Source organism: Otolemur garnettii, unplaced genomic scaffold (assembly GCF_000181295.1).
Source record: "Otolemur garnettii isolate 467f Iridium unplaced genomic scaffold, OtoGar3 scaffold00132, whole genome shotgun sequence".
In the NCBI taxonomy this organism is placed as follows: Eukaryota; Metazoa; Chordata; class Mammalia; order Primates; family Galagidae; genus Otolemur; species Otolemur garnettii.
Window position 1 is genome coordinate 4,756,652 of NW_003852527.1, and position 8,171 is coordinate 4,764,822.

Genomic DNA, 8,171 nt, shown 5'->3' on the forward strand with positions numbered 1-8,171 from the left:
TTATGTATGTTGAACCAACCTTACATCCCTGCGATAAAGTCACCTGATCATGATGTATAATTTTTTAATGTGTACTATAATCTGTTTGCTAGGATTTTATTGAATATTTTTGTATCGATATTCATTAATGATATTGCTCTGTAGATTTTCTTTTTTGTTGAGTCCTTTCCTGGTTTTGGTATGAGGGTAATATTTGTTTTGTAGAATATGTTGGAGGAGAGTTCCTTCCTTCTCTATGTTTTGGAATAGATTCTGCAGTATAGGGTGTACAGCACACCCCTGGGTGAAGGGCTCAACTACAACTTGAACTTTACTTACCTAACAAATACAAAAAAATGTAACCTTATCATTTGTACCCTCATATTAACCTGAAATAAAAAAGTAAAAAAAGAGGTTAAAATGTGGGGCTAGGATTTGTTTTTGTAGTTACCAGAGTCCAGAGCCAAACATCATTTTACTCATGTATGCTGACTTTTTGAAGAATGCAAATGCTGTGTCAACCACAATAAGATTACTTTTGCTTTGTTTAGAACTTACCAAGAGTTGTTTATCATTTTGGAAAGTCAAGTCACTGATGGAAAACCTATTTGAGGTACAATATTTGAGTGTTTTACACAGTATACTTCCAACTGTGCATAGGGAACAACTACATTCAATGCAATTCATCATGGTTGCAAACATCTGACTAATTCAAGTTTTGTCTCCTTCAAGGATTTAGTCTCATTTATTATATATAATTTCCTTTTATTTTTCCCTTATAGTATACTGAAGGAATTTTGTTGAATTTTTTTAGCACACAATGCTGATTTATAATGTTTATAGCACTATATAAAATAAATATTTTAAGTGACTATAGCCATATTATACACTTGTATATTTGATAATATTTATATATTGATATAATATGGTTTATATGATATTTGAAATCCGCTTATCTTGTTCATACAAGATTTGAAATGCAAGCCTTTTTCTAAGTGTACAAAAACTTTTCTTTTCTTTTTTTTGAGTCTCACTATGTTGCTCTGGGTAGAGTGCTGTGGCATTACAGCTCACAGCAACCTCAAACTCTTTGGCTTAAGCTATGTTCTTGCCTTAGCCTTCCAAGTAGCTGGGACTACAAGTGCCCACCATGACACCCGGCTATTTTTTGGCTGCAGTTGTTATTGTTGTTTGGCAGGCCCTGGCTGGGCTTGAACCTGCCAGCTCCGGTGTATGTGGCTGGTGCCCTAGCCGCTGAGCTACAAGTGCTGAGCCTGTTCAAAAACTTTCAATCTCCTTATCTTAAAATTTTCACATATCTTTACTGTTCTAATGTTCTTCTTTATCCCCCCCCCAAATAGTGTTACTTTACTAAAAGTATCATCCCCAAAGGAGGCTGTTCTTAATGATGCGTTATAACTGATGGGATACTGATGGGTTTTTGACCTAGTTCCTTTTTCCTTCAGAGAAAAAAAAAAAAAAACTCTTTAATCTGAGTAGTCAGACAACCTCCTAAACACTGGCCACACCCTTTCAACATTCAGAGGCATTTCAGATGGCCATTTCCTTTTTTTTTTTGAAAGAATCTCATTCTGTTGCTCCAGGCTAGGTTGCCACAGCGTTAGCCTAGCTCATATCAACCTCAAACTCCTGGGTTCAAGTGATCGTCCTGACTCAGCCTCCCAAGTAGCTGGGACTACAGGCACCCCCCACCACACCCAGCTAGTTTTTCTAGTTTTGGTAGAGACAAGGTCTCATTCTTGCTCAGGCTGGTCTCAAACTCCTGAGGTCAAGCCATCCCATTGTGATGGCCTCCTAGAGTGCTAGAATTACAAGCAAGCCACCAGCCTGGCCTGGCCGTTTCCTTTTCAATAGTTGGATAAATGTTGAAGTCATCAATCTCAAAATATACAGCTTTAACATACGAAGTATCTCACCTTTTTGAAGATTCTGAGCTTAAAGAAAAGTCTACTAATTTTCAATGGCTCAGTGTGACTTGGGTAAAGATGATCACCCTTCAGAATATGTACAAAGCCGCTTTGCTTCAGGTTTGTGACGGATGGTACCCAGTGATGCTGAAAGGCACCCGTGCTTCACGTCGTCTCCAGATGCCTGCTAAAAGTTACTGTTCACAGTAGACCTGGCCACTGACATGACATCAGAGCTATCAGATAGAGATTTTGTGGACTCTAAGCACATCTGATAATTCGTTTGTCATTGGGGTTGGCTTGCATTGTGTCAATGACTTTTAGCAGGAGGTCTATTCCTTGGCCTGAATGATACAGATTTATCTTTTTGCATTGTGTCTCAAATGCCTCCACTGAAACACCCTCAGCTCGTTTTCAGTCTGTGCCTCCTGGTGTGGAATTCCAGACTGCTCTGAAAGGCCTTGGGATCCATTGACACCAGGATTTGTACTTACTTAGGAGACAATTGGCAAACCTCTGTGGGTAAATTTTATATACATCAAGTTATGCCACATTAACTCCTTCAAAACACTCCCCCATCCCTAGGATATACCTTTAGTTGTTAGCAAAGGAAATTCTGCTCTCAGGCTACAAGGAGCTGTGTGCTGAGCACAGAGAGGGTGCTGGTGTTCCCCCTTCCTGAAGCCACAACAGAGAAAGGCCGGTTTTCTCTGGGGACGCCACTTGCTCTTGGGTGCACCTGCACCTCTGGCTCTGGGTTTGAGCGGGTTGATGCCAAAAGTCTGTGCTCTGATCTTTCTGCAAAATCCTACTGATATTTAAGTGTGTCTGTATGTGGCGCACATCAGCTACGGATGTCACTTCAGCATGGTAGAGGTATTAAATATTCAGGAAGTCAGATTAAGGAAAATAGTAGTGTTTTGATTGGTTAGGATGCCAGATTGTCCACACACATTTATTGGTCCTTTCTCCTGAGACTCCATTAAAATGGAGTTAAATAGTCCCCTGTCTCTGAGTCCCACACAGAGGAAGTATAAACCCGCAGAGCAGAGGGTGAGAGGGGTTAGTAGGGGATGAAAGTTTGTTACAGTTTGTGAATTTAAGAAGTTAATAGGAGCAGGGATGATATTTAAGAATAAGCATGATGCCAGCTGTCATGCAGGAGCGTATTCCTGGGAACACTTCCCTGAGCCAGGTCTGTGCAGTGCTGTCCTTGTCACCCACTAGCCTCTATGGATCCTATCCTGGGAACGCTTCACTGAGCCAGACGTGTGCAGCGCTGGCCTTGTCACCCACTGGCCTCTATGGAGCGTATTCCTGGGAACGCTTCACTGAGCCAGGTATGTGCAGCGCTGTCCTTGTCACCCACTGGCCTCTATGGATCCTATCCTGGGAACACTTCACTGAGCCAGACGTGTGCAGCGCTGTCCTTGTCACCCACTGGCCTCTATGGATCCTATCCTGGGAACGCTTCACTGAGCCAGGTATGTGCAGCGCTGTCCTTGTCACCCACTGGACTCTATGGAGCGTATTCCTGGGAACGCTTCACTGAGTCAGGCATGTGCAGCGCCGTCCTTGTCACCCACTGGCCTCTCTGGAGCGTATTCCTGGGAACGCTTCACTGAGCCAGGCGTGTGCAGCACCGGCCTTGTCACCCACTGGCCTCTCCAGAGGCTCAAGATTTAGGGCTGAGCAGACTCCCTTGCTCTTTAACTTCCTGTTGGTTCAGCCAAAGGGAAATATCGGGAGTTGTCTGGATCGTTATTCTGTTGCTTCCTCCCTGCCGAGTCCAAGCCTAGCAGTGTCTGCTGACTTCTTCCTAAGACCACTGCTCTGTAGGCTGGTCCTCCTCTATAGCTATTGCTCTTTTGGTTGCGAAAGCAGTTCATTTTCTTAGCTCTTACGGCCTAGAGAAGGTAACAGCTTTCCAAACTTGATGATTCTGGAGTCTTGTGCCATCCCTTCTTGGTTTCCTTTAACCCTCTTCATACCTCTGTAAATAGTCTCTTAATGAAATGCTCCAGTGATCCTGTTTTCTGTGAAGAGGAGTGTGTTGTGTGTGTGCGCATGTGTGTGCACACACATGTGGGAGAGGAAGTGCCCAGGGAGAGGCTGTGGTGGCAAGAGGGCATATGGGAATTGTGTAACCCAATAACCAAAAGTACAAGAGTATTTCTATTTCAAGAGGTGTCACAGCTAAACTGGTGATGATTAAAGTATCAGTATGGGATAGGAAAAAGATTGCCTACTTACCAGAGCAGAGATAAGGAGCTATTTTGCCTCCCTCAAAAATCACAAAGGGTCAGGATGGAATGTATTTCAGAATATAAAAATAAAATGAAGAACAGAAAATGGTACACACAAAGGAATGGATTAGATGTCTGTATGTGGAATAGGAATCTCAACTCCTATTTCTGTCCCTGAGTACATTGAATTAATAACTGGATGTGTAGCCTTTGGACAAGGGAGTGTGGATTATTTCTCTGTAAGAATTGAACAGGAAATGAATGGCTTGGCGCCTGTAGCTCAGGTGGCTAGGGCGTGAGCCACATATACTGGAGCTGGTGGGTTCAAATCCAGCCCGGGCCCGCCATCAACAATGATAGCTGCAGTCAAAAAATAGCCATTGTGGTGGGTGCCTATGCTCCCAGCTACTTGGAAGACTGAGGCAAGAGAATCACTTAAGCCCAAGAGTTTGAGGTTGCTGTGAGCTGTGATGCCACAGCACTCAATCCAGGGTGACAGCTTGAGACTCTGTCTTAAAAAAAAGAATTGAACAGGAAATCCCTGAGATGAAGGGCAAATAGAGGGCTAGTGATTGAAAAGCTGCATTCAAGGATGGCGGATCCCTAGTCCCTTACCTGGTCCAGGGTTCATTGTACATATTCCAGGCAGGAGATTGGAGAGTTCTGTGGAATATAGAATGGCTTCAGGGAAAAGTCCTTTCCGTATTGATGTTTGGGAATGCCCCAGTGAAAACACAGCTCCACCCAGTCACCACGAAGTAAAGCATGCCACTCGACAGACCCCATCCACACATAGACAGCTGCTTGGTTTTCACTTTTAATATGTGGTATCAATTAAAGATCTTTAGGCAAAGCAGTGAAGCTCCCTAACTACAAAAGAGAAGCAAAATCAGCACACAGAGAAGTACCCAGAGGAAAAAAGTAATGGATAAAATAGAGTTAACCCTTTGAAAATAAAAATTTTACTGCTCCAGTTAATCCTGCAGGATTAGTGAGAACTTGCTTAACTATTGAGAACTACTTAAAAAATCAGCAAGCAGGATAGAGGTCATGTAAGCTAATATTTTTATAGCTAGATTTAAAAATAAGGTTTGGAATATAAAGTCCAGAAAATTTTCCCAAATACAATAAAAACAGAGGTGGAAAATATTAGCAGAAGTATATAGAAGATAAATCTCAGAAATCCCACAGCTGACTAAATTCAGAAGGAAAGAAAAAACGAAAAGTGAAAGTAGAAGGAAGTAAATGATGCGTTGGAATGTAATAAGATATTTTAGAGGTGAAGTGTATAAATATCCAGAAATAGAGGCCTTACCAAGTGGCCAGCACCAAAAATGAAAGTGACCCACACTCGGGTGGTTCGTGGTAAAATTTTAGCAGACAAACATAAAGACAATCTTGGAACCCAGGTATTAATACCTTCTGAATGTTAGACAAGGCCACATGTGAAAGACTAGAGGTCAGAGTAACATCAGACATGGGAAAGTAAGTCTAGGAATCAGGAATGAAACAGTAGAAGACGGTTTTAAAACTCTGAAGGAAAGCGTATCTGCCTGTCTACCCATCATCTATCTGTTTCCTTCTGTATCTGTCTATTATATTATTTGTCTTCGAGCTCTATGTATCTTAACGATGCACTTTATCCTCAAACTACCAACGAAGAGTAAGAGAGGACGAGGCCTCTCAGGTTTACCCTCCGTATCACTGTTCCTAAGTAACGAGTGGAAGATGAGTTCCAACCAAATAGGGAATAAATCATTAAAGAGGAAATATGGACTCGAGAAAACCATGTCTCCAACAAAGGAGAGTAGCAAAGAGCAGTATCCAGCTGTCCAGGAGGGTATGTCCAAGAGCAGGAGAATGAAGGCCCCCAGGATGGAGAGGTCCAGGTAGAGAGTGGCCCTGATGGAACGTATGGAATCCTAGATGGCCGCTTAGAGCTGAAGGGCAGTATTGAAAGTACTAACAAGGAAATTGTAGATGCAAAAATGGTTTCTTTATTGACACAATATTAAAAATTCTCCACAAAAGGAAGTAATGCCTTGATAACTTTTTCTTTGTCATAAATTACATTTCCTCATTCATATTAATATATCAAGTCCATTAAAAGTAGCTTTTAACTATATTCAAAGAACAAATGAGCTGAAGTGGGAGTTTAACATGTGTGTCATCCATGGAAATCAATAAAAAATGTATGTCTGAAGCATCAATAAATCTAGACAAAGAAATATAAACATATATAGTAGAGACTTCTAGTGGTCACTCAGTAGCTGTCTCCCTTTGTCCACCAGGTGGCCTGGGCCCAGGGCTGGCCAGTGCAAACAGCACTTGCTCACCGTGAGGCTGGCGTGAAGTTTTGGCCAATGGGATAAATGCACACATTTCAAGTGAATCTCTCACACATTTCATTCAGAACCTCTCTTACGGGGCAGCAGGCTCGTGTGCCCTTTGCCCTTCTTTGGTTTTTTCTCTTTGGCTTTTTTGTTGTGTAAACCATGGATTTTATTTCCGACCTTGAGGACATGGGCCACCCTCTAGTAACAGTGTACCATGAACTGGGAGGAGTCTGGCTTCTCATACTATAAATCTTTTATGTTTAAGAGAAAACAAAAGCCCTCTTTCTCTTACCTAAGGCATGGATTTGAGTTTGTCAGGGCCAAATCTAAACCATTTCTGCATATTATGAGAAACCCCGAGGTCACATATAGAGGAACCAACCAAAATGATAAACAGTGGTTATCTCTGGAGACCCCACTTGGTGCCAAGTAGGGACAAAGAAAGCAGCTACTGCTTTCCACTAGAAGCTTCAGCAACGATAAGCTGTATGCGAAATTGCTGCTTTTGTAGGCTGAAATTAGTTGAACACCAGTGATGTCATATGGTTCAGTCTAACAGATTTTTTAAACCAGGTTCATGTTTTGGTATGATTAAAACATTTTTAAATGTAAAAAAAAAGATACGAAAGATGATTCTATTTACCCAAGATTCCTGGGTAAATAGACAGGAATCTTGAAGGCCCTTATCTGCCAGAATGGGGTGTGTGTGTGTGTGTCTGTGGTTTAATGAGGGCAGATGGGTAGTTTGGAAATAACTCCCACAGTAAATTGGAGAATACATCTGAAGAAGCAAGAATTGGTAACTTTTTTTTTTTTTTGAGACGGAGCCTCAAGCTATCGCCCTGGGTAGAGTGCCATGGCATCACGCCCACCAGCAACCTCCAACTCCTGGGCTCAAGCGAGTCTCCTGCCTCAGCCTCCCAAGTAGCTGGGACTACAGGCGCCTGTCACAGCGCCTGGCCATTTTTTGGTTGCAGCCATCATTGTTGTTTGGTGGGCCCGGGCTGGATTCGAACCCGCCACCTTAGGTGTATGTGGCTGGCGCCTTAGCCGCTTGAGCCACAGGCGCAGAGCCAAGAATTGGTAACTTTACTAGATAATAAAAAAAGAGGCTTTAGAGTAATTAAGTGACAGATAACGAAGATCAAATCAAGGTGATTGCAAAGAAGACCAGGTTAAGAAACAAATATATAGAGCTAGAACTCACAGAACTATGACGCCAACCAGAGGAAGAGAGCTGGAGAGGGGAGAGAGACAGTGCAAAACCAAGTCTCTGGAGTCCCTCAGACTCCGTCTGCCTCTCTATGTGCATCTTCGGCAAGGTTCTGTCATCACACTGTGCGTCCTTTCCTCATTTGTGAAATGGGAATAGCAGTAATCCCCCTCCTTTTCAGAGTGGCGGTGAACATTGCATGCCAGAGCACATTTGAAAAATGCAGCAAACTACCCGGTGCAGAACAAGTCCTGAATACACTGAGCTATTCGAATTACTAGGCTGCTTCGCTCACAGAGAGGGCGCACAGGAACAGGTGCAGACGGGGAGTGAGAGGATATTAATCTCTATTCTGGAAAGTGGAGTTTGAGGTACTGGCTATCCAGGTGGATTTGGCCAATAGAGAAGATTTACAGCATGGAAGCTGGGCTCCAGGCAGGAATCATAGGGACCCAGGTAGAATTTAAAG